This window comes from Trifolium pratense, linkage group LG4, assembly GCF_020283565.1.
Source record: "Trifolium pratense cultivar HEN17-A07 linkage group LG4, ARS_RC_1.1, whole genome shotgun sequence".
NCBI classification, from domain to species: Eukaryota; Viridiplantae; Streptophyta; class Magnoliopsida; order Fabales; family Fabaceae; genus Trifolium; species Trifolium pratense.
In genome coordinates, this window is record NC_060062.1 from 44680414 (window position 1) to 44694531 (window position 14118).

A 14118-nucleotide genomic window follows, 5' to 3' on the forward strand; every position below is an offset into this window, starting at 1 on the left:
TGTTGCTAGAATTATTGTATCATATAAGAGATTGTAAAATCAGGTAAAGGTCCATTTGAAAGATTAATTGGTCCATGAATAACTGTTCAAAGCGTCCATTAACTCGGTTGGTAGAAGTGTCAAGCTCATGGAAACAAATAAAAGCACCAAATGAAAGAGATTTTCTAAGACAATATGGTATAAATGCAAAGAATATAACTTATCAAAGGAGAAGAATGATATTTTCTCCATAAGTAGAGTAGACTCTCTCAAGTTTTTTTTTTAATGGCAAATATATAAATATAAAAACGAGAACAGTACAAAAGAAAGTTCGGAAAAATAAAGAAGTACATTCTATCGGAACCTAATAATCTTTAAGGTAAGATACAAAAAAAACTAGGCAAAATAAAATTACAAACAAGAAGGCATACGACCACCAAAATAAGAGTCCCTCAAAAACACCATGAGATAAAAAAAACCCTTCAAAAAAAGAGAGATAAGGATTAACCACGGGTAGGACAAAGTCAAAAAGGACCTCCAATCTTCATGACCCAACTAGAGACCCTCTCTCGAGTTTTCTTAATTCATGGTTGCATGATCTGAACTGAAACTTAGTGCTCAACAATCAAAGAAGCATAAACATTCATGGCGTACACAGTTCCCGAATTTTGCATACAATTTGCGGCACTCTTCATCACAGTACGAGTTAATAATACAAGGCCCTGACCATGTTTTACTTGGCTTTTCACAAAGTCTTGCTTCAACCTCTACAAATAAAAATAAAGAGATTAAGAGTAAAACTACTCTTATAGAAAATTAAAAACTTAAATAAAGCTTAGAATTGAAAAAGCACAAGAGAATAAAATATAGGTTAATTGCTTAATTTGTACCACATGTAAAAATGAGAAGAAGGAAAAAACATAGGAACATGAAGATGGTGTAGAATTTACTCATAATTTCAAAATGTGTTTTGATCTACCAAAGATACCAACAAAATGTTTGTGTCTCTATGTAAATATAGATATAGATTACAAAACTAGTATAATTATTTTAAGAAAAATGCTAATCAGTTGTTCCCTAGAGTACTGTAAATGTAGAAATATAATATTGAAGTTTGTAAAATCAGGTCTTTAAAAATCTAAAAAGGGTTATTTTTAATTTAAAACTTTTTTTTTTATTTTCTTAACCGGCAGAGCACCGGTTAACATGATCCTTATTTTAAAGGATAGTACTCACTCCGACGTTATTTATAAGCAAAAGTCAACAAAAATGTTTGGCCTCAAATATAAGCAAAAGTTATCAAAAATAATTATATTTAATGATATTCTTCCAAAAGTACCCTTGATTAATTGTTTCACTTTTAACATGATTTTATAATTCCAATGCAAATTTATTGTAAGGGGTAGTTTAGTAAAAATAACAACTTTATTAATATACATGAAACAAGAGAAATTTGCCTATAAATAAGGCTGAAGGAGAGTATAGTTTTGTAAGCTGGGTTGAGTTTTTTTTTGATAATTTTGTTTGAGATTTTCAATTTATTATTGTCAATTTTTTTTTGGGGTCAAGATTGTCAATGTCAATATGTTTTAATCTTTCCGTTTAGTCTGTCTAGGAGCCAAGACATAAAAAAGTTTATTGGGCCAAAAATCAAAATTTTAATTTATTATTATCAACCTATTTTATACCCCCCGTGTAGATTATTAATTGGAGGAAAAAAATATTTGCCCATATAGTGTGTCTATGAGTCAAGGCATGTCGATTTTTTTTTATATAGACGAAATGATAAAGTTACTATAAATTCACATATAAGTGAGGAGCTGGGATTTGAACCCCGATCATAACATTCAACCTAACAATTTTGACAGTTGATTAGAACTTGTGGACAAGGCATGTCGAAATTTTTCAGACAAAAAATCAATTAATTTGGAGATGACATGCTAGGGGAGTTGGATCCTTACTCATGCTAAGGTGGGAACTGGGAAAATGTCAGACTCTTAACGGCAAAAAAATTGAGTACTTGCATTAAAATGGGACATTGAGGAGTTTCCTAGAACACAGAACATTGCATTTTACATGTAGAGAAATTAAAATTGAAATTTTAGACATTTAATTTATTTATTTAAAGATGAAATTTTTAGTCACTAAAATAACAGACAAAATATGAGACAATACAATTATTTATTTTATATGGTGTTACTTAATTACGTACCAAATGGTGCATGGATTTATTACTTGTAAATGGGATTATTTTTCAAGTAGTTTTTTTTATAAGTTGACAAACTTAATTTTCCTTGCATAAAGTTATTCGTATTTTAGGGTTCATTTAGATTAATTTTTTTTTTTTTTACAAATGGATTTGGCTTATTTAAGAACTTATAAAAATAACTTATCCAAATAAATAAATTTTTATATTAATTCATAAGTTTTTACTAACAAACGTTTACTTTATAAATTATTTTTTCATAAACTACCTTAAAAACTTATAATAATACTTAAAAGATTATTGATTTATATAAATTGTTTTTCGTAAACTCAAGTATAAGCCAATCCAAAATGTCTGATATGATAATGTTGAATTTTATTTTACAAATGATAATGTTGAATCTAGAATTGAATAAATGTTTTCCTTTTATAACGATATACAGTATATGAAGTTTTTACTGCCGTTAATGATTACTGATCTTCGTCGAAAAATTTGTATGGCATATAAAGTGAGTTTTTTTACTCCCAACTGAATTGTTTCTATATGTAGGAGATAAAAATCGAACTTCTAACCACCTGCTTAAGTAAATCAAGAATCTTACCACTTAGAACAATTTATACTTATTGAATTGAGTGAATATTTATATGCTTCAAAATTTACCAATTGTACATAAAAATAAATAAATGTTGTGGATTGAGTCGAAGTATTAAACTCGACCTCTTAAGTTGACCTCCGAATTAATTTATATTTAATTTTTTTTTATTATAAAATCATGTAAATCACACCAACAATTTGTCACAAGTAGTTTATTAATTACTCCGTACTATATTATTATTGGAGATTAAAAATGAAATTTTTAAAAACTATAGGGACCATTTATTTATTTAACCATTAAAAATATCCTAAATATTATTTTTAAAAAAAAAAACAGTTTCATTAAGTTTCTAAAATTATCAAAATCCAAAATTAAAAACAAACTCAAAGAAAAGATAAAAGAGTTAGTTTCTTAAAAATCAAATTAAATGAAAATAAAAGTAACCGGGTATAACATTAATTTTACCCAATTTCACCGATTTCACATAATTTATAACTCGTGTTTCTTGGAGTTTATAAATTAAGCGCATAATTTTTTATTTAAAGTTTGTTTTTATAGCGCGCCACTGATTTTATGTTGGTAATATTATTTTTAATCGCCACACACAAGATCGTAAAACCAAGTAACTTGTTCAAAGTGTCGGTTGACTTGGTTGTTTTTTTTTTTTTTTTTGATAAGCGGTTGACTTGGTTGGTGAATATTTGTTAGTTCACAAGTAATTGGTTCATGTAGCATGTGTACTCCTAAAATGGTGAAGTACTCGTACCGGGTACGTACCAGTACCGGATACTCCATGGTACTCATATGGTACGCACCGATTCCGTACCCATTTTTATTTGGTTGATTTATGATGATGAATACGGAAAAAACATATTGGCTATTGAAAAATCTCTTAAAATATTATAATTTTTTATTATATTTCAATTATCTCTTATTTTTTATGAAAATAGTTGAGACGTGGACAAAAAAAATTAAATCTTCAAAGGATGATGATAATAATTCACTTAAAAATAATTTTTCTAATATTTTATATCAACGTGCCCGTACCTTAAATTTTTTAAAAATGTCGTACCACGTATCAGTACCCATACCGGATACCGGTACCGTACCCGTACCTAGGCAACATACTCACAAGTAACCTTAAGTTGTTTGTTTGACTTAAAATGGTGTAGTAAATGGTTTAGGATCAACCATAACTGAAACAATTTAAAAACATGATATCAGCTCCAGTATCAAATTGATCTTCTACAACTAGTACAAACATGTTTGTGTAAGGAGTAATGGTATTAGCTTGCATTCATTCTATGGGAAGACCCCATTATATAGTGCTTACAAGACATGAGTTAGTTACTAGGCCAGCCAACATAGCTTAAGGCACAAGTAACCTAACAATTGGGCCAAGCCCACATACTAAGCCCAAAGGCACTAATTACTCCTAACATATGCTCCCCTAATCTGAGCATTGACACAATCAGATTACAAACACAGTACAAAGACTCAAACAATACAAGAATTCAAAACATGAAATCAGAAACTACATAACCAGACTAGCTGTTGGAGTTGAAAGCATCACACACTCCAAGTTTTGACCTTAACTTCACAAAAGATTCCAGCTTGAGAGGTTTTGTCATGATGTCTGCAATTTGTTCATCTGTGCTGCAATGTACTAGTTCCACCACACCTTGCTTTGTCAAATCCCTTAAGAAATGGTACCTCACATCTATATGCTTGCATCTGCCATGCAAGATTGGATTCTTTGACAGTTTGATTGAAGAGCTGTTATCACAGTACATTGTGCTTGGTTTATCTTGCTTTTGCCCAAGTTGCTGCAATATCCTCCTCAGCCATACACCTTGACAAGCTCCTGATGCTGCAGCTACATACTCTGCCTCAGTGGTGGACAATGTTACAATGGGTTGCTTCTTTGAAGACCAAGATATTGCTCCAGAACCAAGCTTAAAAACATAGCCAGATGTGCTCTTGCGATCATCACTATCACCTGCATAGTCAGAATCAGTCCATCCTTTAAGTTTCATATTCAAGCTTCCTTTGTCATATAAAACACCATAACTAATAGTTCCTTTGAGGTATCTGAGAATTCTTTTAGCTGCTGCTAAGTGAATTTCTGTTGGCCTTTCCATGTATCTTGCAATAAGGCAAACTGAATAGCACAAGTCAGGCCTAGTTGCTATAAGGTACATCAAGCATCCCACCATCTGCTTAAACTGTGTGGAGTCTACACACTTTCCATTTTCATCTTTGAACAATTTAGTACCAGGTACAATGGGGCTGCATACAAAATTGCATGAATCCATGTTGAATCTATTCAGAATTTCTGCTGCATATTTCTGTTGATTTATGAAAATTCCTCTGTCATTTTGAGTTACTTCAACACCAAGAAAGTAGCTCATTTTTCCCAAATCTGTCATGGCAAAGTTTCTTTTCATGGAGCTTTTGAAATCCCTGATTAACTCATCATCATTTCCAGTGTATATTAAATCATCAACATACAGACTCACTATGAGTATCTTTTCTTCTACTTGCTTGACAAACAAAGTGTGCTCATGTGAGCATTTTTCAAACTTTTCATTACTAAAATATGCTTCAATTTTGCTATACCAGGCTCTTGGGGCTTGCCTCAATCCATATAAGGCCTTCTTTAGCTTGTAAACTTGACTTTTCTTGCCCTTTTGATATCCTAGAGGTTGATCAACATACACATCTTCACTGAGTTCTCCATATAGAAAGGCACTTTTGACATCAAGTTGGTATACAGTCCAACTTTCTGATGCTGCAATGGATAACACAGTTCTTATTGTGTCCCATCTAGCCACAGGAGCAAACACCTCTTGAAAATCTATTCCATATTGCTGAGAGTACCCTTTTGCAACAAGTCTTGCTTTATACTTTTCAACTTTTCCTTTCTCATTTAATTTTGTCTTATAGATCCATTTGACTCCAATTTTCTTACTTCCTGATGGTAACTCAGTTAACTCCCATGTGTCATTGCTCTCTATGCATTCAATTTCCTGATCCATTGCCTTTCTCCAAACCTCATGCTTTACTGCTTCATCAAATGTTGTAGGGTCAGTGTTATTGCAAAACACAGCTAGATTGTGCAGTTGTTCTTCTTCTTCCAATTCTTGACCAGTTACATAGTCACTAAGATATCCAGGCCTCTTAATCACTCTTGGTGGTAATTCATCTTCTGATTCATACTGTTCATCACTTTCACTATCTGGCACAGTTAGATTCTGAGGATCTTGTTCATTATTCACATCAGTGTCTGCTTCTTCTGCTATCTCTGCAGGTTCATCATCATTGTCATAAAGAGTTTTCTGCTGAGTTTCAGAGGCCTCTCCCCAATTCCATCCCTTTGATTCATCAAAGACAACATCTCTGCTGATTATTATCTTTCTATCAATTGGATTGTACAACTTATATGCTTTAGATTCCTCACTGACTCCTAAATGTATACATTTGGTGCTTTTGTTATCTAATTTCTTCCTTTGTGCATCTGGTACATGAACAAATGCCAAGCATCCAAATATTTTGAAGTGCTTCACAGAAGGTTTCATGCCACTCCATGCTTCTTCTGGTGTCACATCTTTGACTGACAATGTTGGGCTCCTATTCAATACATACACAGCCCATTTGACACTTTCTGGCCAAAATTTCTTTGGAACTTTCTTGTCATTCAGCATGCACCTGACCATGTTCATGATGGTCCTATTCTTCCTTTCAGAGACACCATTTTGTTGTGGTGTGTAGGCAGTGGTGAGTTGTCTTTTGATGCCTTGCTCAGTACAGTACTTGTTGAATGCTTCAGACATGAACTCTCCACCTCTGTCAGTCCTTAAACTAAGAATTTGACAACCTGATTCCTTTTCTGCTACTGCTTTAAACCTTTTGAAACTTTCAAAAGCACTTGCCTTGTCCTGCAATATGTATACCCATGTCTTTCTTGTGAAGTCATCAGTGAAGGTAATGAAGTATTTGTTACCACTGTTAGATGCAGGATTTATTGGTCCACATATATCTGAATGAATCAATTCTAACTTGTGTGTTGCCCTCCAATTCACTTTCTTAGGTATCACTTCTCTGTGTTGCTTGCCAAACAAGCAATCTGAGCAAACATCACTTGCTTCTTTCAATGCAGGTAGGCCTCTCACCATTTCTTTCTTAACCAGAGTGTTCAAGCCTTTATAGCTCAAATGGCCATATCTCTTATGCCACAGTTGAGAATCTATTTCATTTGTAGTTTGCAGGCACATAGGGACAAGCACAGTTGCCTTAATCACAAACATTCTATTAGCAGACATTGGTGTTGACATTATAAGACCCCTTTCTTCATGAAACACTTTGCAAATATCATTTTTGAAGACAATGGTTAAATTCTTCTGTTGTAATTGGCCTATGCTTAGCAAATTATTCTTAAGTCCAAGCAAGTAGTATACTTCACTGATAACTTGAGTGATTCCTCCAATATACAGTTTCAAGTTCCCTTTCCCCATTACATGCATTTTGGAATCATCTCCTAATTTTACTGACTCTCTAAAGGAATCATCAAAATCAAACAGCCATTCTTTATTCCCTATCATATGGTTGCTACAACCTGAGTCAAGGTACCATACCTCAGTTTTTGCATGAATTGTAGCATCTTGCTTGGTCATTAGAAGCATTTCCTCGTGTTCATTGAACTCTGCATAGTTGACATTAGGATCTTGCTCCCAACTAGGGCATTCACTCTGGTAGTGACCCAACTTGTGGCACTTATAGCATTCAACATGTTCCTTGCTATTGTTCTGCCTTCCTCTGCCCCTACCACGAGCACCACCACGCCCACGGCCACGTCCACGCTCTCCACGTCCACCACCACTGACTTTCAACACTTGCTCATCATCTTTGTCACTTTGAAATTTTATTCTCTGTTCTTGCACAATCAAACTGCTTTGCAATTCATCAATTGAAAGTGCCAGTACATCATTGGATTGCTCGATAGAACAAACTACATAGTTGAATCTTGGTGTAAAAGAGCGCAAGATCTTTTCAACTACATCTGAAGCTTCCATTCTTTGGCCTTGAGCTGTCATCTTGTTGACAATGGAGAGTGTTCTTGCAAAGTAATCATTGATTGATTCACTTTCTTTCATTGCAAGAACCTCAAATTCGCGCTTCAGAGCTTGTAATTGAGCACGTTTCACTTTGTTTGAACCTTGAAACTTTACACGCATCGATTCCCAAATATCCTTTGCAGTACCCTTTTCAAGAATCGTTTCCATGATTGTGCGATCAATGGATTGAAACAAGTAGTTCTTGGCTTTAAGATCAAGAAGCTTACTTGCATCTGCAAGACGTTGTTGCTCCATTGTAGCCATTGGTGGCGCAACCGTGACTCCATTCTCAACAACACTCCAAAACTCCTTGGATCGGAGAAGATTCTCCATCAACATAGCCCAATGGTCGTAATAACCATCAAATCTTGGTACACTAGGTTGCAGATAGTTGCCTGAAAACGCCATGGATGAAGCAAGAAATGCTTGATTTGAAAAAGGAATGAGCAAGAATCACAGCCAATGAATCGAATCGAATGAAGGAGGAAAGAAAAAGTTCTGTAACCGTCGTAACTAACTTTTTGAAACTGCGTTTCACCAATCAATAGGTCCTTGGAGTAAGGCCTACTGATACCACTTGTAAGGAGTAATGGTATTAGCTTGCATTCATTCTATGGGAAGACCCCATTATATAGTGCTTACAAGACATGAGTTAGTTACTAGGTCAGCCAACATAGCTTAAGGCACAAGTAACCTAACAATTGGGCCAAGCCCACATACTAAGCCCAAAGGCACTAATTACTCCTAACAGTTTGACGTGATTCAAATGAAATGCTACGAAATAGAATGAGGAAAGCTTTAGATTCACATTCGCATTAATATATATTGAATAAAAATTTACTACTTCACCACTTATACAAATAATTTTAAAATATATCCATACAAAAGGAATGATAGGACAAAATAGCACATATGTTTATTTTATATTAACTTTTAGTTCATTTCATTTAAACACTTACTATATATAAACAAGATTCATTTTTTAAATTCATTCAAACAGGAGTAACTAATATATGGATCTATAATATATTATCTGAATCATATACTTCAATAATGAACCTGAGGGAGTATTTTATTTTCTTAAATACTCCCACCGGTCACAATTATTAGCAAAATAGAACTTTTTAGATTCATCGAAAAATTGATGTATCTGGATTATATATAACACAGACCACCAGATACATATGTTCTTCAATGAATTTAAAATGTGCATTTTTCTTATTTTTGTGGTCAGGGGGAGTATGTATAAGAAAATTAAATTTGAATCAAATACATTTAAATTTTTGCTTATATTTAAGATCGGAGGGAGTATTTTATTTTGCGGAAATTATCAAAATGAAATTATGCTCGATCTGAAATTTAGGGCTGAATAAAACAATCAATGAAGCAGAAGCAATCAAGGTATACACAAGTACCGAATATTGCATACTCCGATTCACGGCACTCAACATTACAGGCCGCATTATTAATACAAGGCCCTGACCATGTTTTACATACTGCTCCACAAAATCTTCCTGTAGCCTCTACACATAAAAAGTCAAATAATTAAATAAATGCTTAGAATAGAAATAGCATGAGGAATATAATATATAAATATATAGGTTGCTTAGTTATTAATTTGTACCACATGTGGAAATAGAGAGAAGGACAAGATAGAGGAAAATGAAAATGGTGTTGAATTTACTTGTAGAGAAAGTCATAATTTCTAAAATGTAAATAACGTTTTGATCTACAAAAGATACCAACAAATGTTTGTGTTTAATTAAATATAGAAAGCAATATATATAGTTTTTGATGATCAAACTAGTTGATTTTTTTGAAATAATATAGTGTTGCTAGCCGGGTTGAATATTTTGTTTGTTAATTTTCAATTTATTATGATCAAATTTTCTTATCGACCCATATAATTTGCGTAGAGTCAAGGTAGGTCCATTTCTAAAGATTTTGATGGTTCACTACGAATTTATAATTTAAGACTCTAATTAATAGAGTATAAACAATTTAAATTTCCAAATTGTGAAAAAACAACTTGTGTGAAAAAGATATATTATTTTACATTGACAAATACGAGTAATCTAGTAAAAACCGTTAGATAATAGTATTATTATATGTTAGTAGTCTAAGTAGTCCATTATAAATTATTATAAATTATCTTGTAATCCTTATTTTGTTAAAAAAAATGTCATTCTCATATTATTGAAATTCTAGCCGTCACTTTATGTTTCTCTCTGAACTTTAACAAAAACATCAAAGTGGTAATTAGGAAGAACACTAGTATAAACCCAAAAAAAAAAAACACTAGTAAAAAAAATGGAAATAGTGTTACGTGAGTTTAGCTCGGTTGGCAGAGATATTATATTATATATACAGAGGAGGGCGGGTTTCGAACCCTGATCATCCCACTTATACACCTTAAGGTGAAATTTCTAATCCCAAAATTATTTGACAAAAAATAAAAATAAAAAATAAAAATGCAAATAGTGGTGTCGTTTTGCGGTGATATTTATGATTGTTGTACTGCCAACATCGTTTTTAGTTTCTTTTTTATTTTTTTAATTAAATAATTATGTAATTGTAAAAAAAAATAATTATGTTATTTTATATTTATAAATGTTAAATTTATCAACCACTTTAAATCAATCTCAACTAACTTTTCGATTCATTTTATCAAATAGACTCTTAGTTTATCCTAGAGACAAGACATAGAATGATAGAAATGAGGATGAGTCAAAAATTAAATTTCAATTTATTATTATCTGCTTTTCAATCCCCCAATATTGATTATCAAAAGAGAAAAAAATGCCCGATATGTAGTCACTCTAGAAGTTGCGTCATGGCAAAATTTATAGGCAAAAAATCAATTAAATCAATTCATTTGGAGATGCCCCATGTGTATTCAATTAATTTATAGGTAAAAAATGAACAAAAAAAAATCAAAATAATTATAGTAACTATTACTACTTTATTTTATTTACAATAATTTATAACTTATATTAAAATGAAAAATAGTCTAATAATTATAATTTTGCTCTTTAAAATAAGTTCTTAGAAATTTCAAGTTCATATTCTGTTCTAAATATACATACATAAAAAATTGATGTATCAATAGTGACTTTTGCTCAACGGAAAAGAAAACTCTTGTACCAAAAGATGCATGAATTTATTATTTTTAAATCGGACTTGGTTTTTAAGTAGTTAATTGCCTTTTCAGTATGATTTATAGGTCTTACATGGGATGGATGGATAAATGTTGTGATGGTGATGAATGCGGTGCACTTGTATACTACCGCATAGGTTTTTTTTACCTATTATTATTATATACCCCTCCGTAACAAAATATAAGAACTAGTTTGACCACTGCACGTGTGTTAATGCACAATTTTGATCACTAATATATTTAATTCTTTATTAGTAAAAATTATAAAAATTTCATATTTTGAAAATACTCATCAAAACAAATCAAACAAGATCTCATATGCTAATATTTGTATCTATATATTATTAAAAAAATACGGTCAAAGCAAGATAAATGAATAATATCATTTAGTTAAAGTAGCTCTTATAAAATGGGACGGAGGGAGTATTTAAAGTCGAACATATTAAATTATTTGTAATTGATGATCCTTTTTGGCTAGAAGAATTAATATTAAAAATTTACAGTTATTGAATTGTAAATGTCGAAGTTGAATTTTGTCAACAAAAAAAAATGTAGAAGTTGAAAATCTCTAAAACCTTAATGGGCTTTAAAGGGAATGAGGGATAAAATAATAAGAGGTGTGTTATTTCAACAATAATTTTGGAACAATTTTTTTTCCTTATTTTTATTGGACAATAATAATAAAGAGAGAGAAAAAAAAAAAAGAGAAAGTTGTCAAATGTTGTTCAAAAATTATTGTACAAATATAATTTTTCAATAATAAAGGGTTACAAAAAATTCACCGATTAGCCACGGTTTAATTGACTGTAGGTAAATATATCAATTTGCCACGGTTTAGCCGTGACTAATATAATCTACTTTTTTCTGTTGTTACTCTCACTCTAGCTTAAGGAAGAACACCCCAAAATCAACTCTAGGTTAACGAAATTTACTCTTCACTCTCGATTTCATCTCAATTTCGTGAATTGCTTCCGCCAAATTCAACCAAAAAATTATCTTCGGCCTAATCGATTTCGCCCAATTTCGACTGATCTTTTTATGTTTTCTCTTGTTGTTATGATGATTTGTGGTCATATTTCAAGGAATGTTTGTAACTGTAGTTATAATACAAGTGCTTATGTATAAGTACTTATCATGTTAAGCGCTTATGTATAAGTTTCTGACTTTTGAGTGTGGTTATGATACAAGTGCATATGTATTAGCTATTCCTATAAAAAAGATAAAATTAATTCAAACAATTTTTGTAAAAGCTATAAGATGTTTTCATAAACTATCATGGAAAGTTTATGGAAATAAGCTGAAAAACAGCTTATATATAGAAATGTCATAAGCGATTTCTGTAAGCTCCCTCAAAGTCTAGCAGTCATGGTTTTGTATAATTGAGTGGCTATTTTGGTTTATATTTCTACTGCTATTTATGCTTTTACTCACTAAATTTTAAATTCAATGAAATTGCATGAATTAAATTGTATGGTTTTGAGATATATGAATGAAATTGAGTTTAGGGATTGATTTATAATCTACACTTTTTATGTGATGTGAAATTTAGGGATTGAGTTATAGATCCGAAAGCCATTTCATTCACTTTTTCTGTCAAAGAGTGATCTCTCAGTATGGTGCTTCTCATGTGATGCTTATTTGGTTGCTCGAGTTATTCAGCAATTGTGTTATAATAACTTTTTTGTTGTTCATGAGGAGATAATTTCTAGAAACTATAAGAAACTACACTAAGCTAAAATAACTAACTCATTTCATTCATTTTGCTTGATTATTAGATGCATCAAATGTCATTATATATAGCTAACAAACTAACCAATGATTCATCATTATTCTAGATCATTCTAGAACATGATTAATGACCTAAAATTGACTAATACATCTTGGGCCTATTTTATTTTCCAGTGCCTATATTCATTCATTACAAATTGCGTCGAACTGGCCTATATATTGAAATTCAATGAGCCTGCACCTCTTGGAGCAAGCTGAAGCCTCGAGGTTCGTCTACCATTTGACCATGCTTTATTATTTGCATGTCCTGTACTTTTGAAGAGGCTTCTTAATCCCTACATTACATATGGGTGCCTCGTATGCTTTTCATGCTCATATATATATATATATATAGGGGGCTGCTAATTTAGACCCAGTTGGGTCTAAATTAGCAAGGTGCACCTTTTGAGTTGGACAAAAATACCCATTTTTTATTTTTTTGGAAGAATAGAGCAATAGGGGCATTTCTGTAATTTTACGCAACAGTACACGCACCCCCCACTTCTTTTTTCCCCCCCAGGACACGTGGCAGCGCGTTATTTGACAAAAGCCAAGCGCGTGCATCACACGCGCCGACAGGCGCGCGTGGGTGAAGGCCACACGCGGAGAGAGAAAGCTTTTAAAAAGGAAAGGCCACGTGTCACATTTTAATTGGCTGCGTTAATTTTTTTTCATTTTATACTTTAAACTCGATTATTTCGTCGTAAATTAATTTTTTATTTTTTAATTTTTATACCAAAATTCATAATTTTTTTTTCTCTACAAATAGAGACTTGGTTTGTTTGATTTGGACACCGAAAAAAAAACGCAATTTTTCACTACTTTAAACTCGATTATTTCGTCGTAAATTAATTTTTTATTTTTTATTTTTTATACCAAAATTCATAATTTTTTTTTCTCTACAAATAGAGACTTGGTTCGTTTGATTTGGACACAGAAAAAAAAAACCCAATTTTTCACTACCTTAATCTCATTTTTCACTACCTTACATCAACTCACTGAAACCATTCTACCAGAAAAATGGTTTCGGAGTACAAATCTCTGAAACCATTCTACAAGCTAAATGGTTTCAGAAGCAAATAACTAATAATCAACTTACTGAAACCATTTTACCAGCAAAATGGTTTCAGATTACAACTCTCTGAAACCATTCTACCAGATAAATGGTTTCAGAAGCAAACACAATTAATAAATTATTCACTGAAACCATTCTACCAGTAAAATGGTTTCAGAATACAACTATGTGCAACCATTCTACAAGCTAAATGGTTTCAGAAGCAAATAACTAATAATCAACTTA

The 14118-nt window shown here is 32.0% G+C and overlaps 1 long non-coding RNA gene across 1 annotated transcript; it reads right to left on the reverse strand.

The window, feature by feature from the left end:
- Positions 1-8681: 8681 nt before the first annotated feature.
- On the reverse strand, positions 8682-9829 carry LOC123923917. Its single transcript, XR_006814524.1, has 2 exons — positions 9519-9829; positions 8682-9417 (listed from the first exon to the last, which is right to left on the reverse strand). It is a non-coding gene; the product is annotated as an uncharacterized LOC123923917 (long non-coding RNA).
- Positions 9830-14118: the final 4289 nt, after the last annotated feature.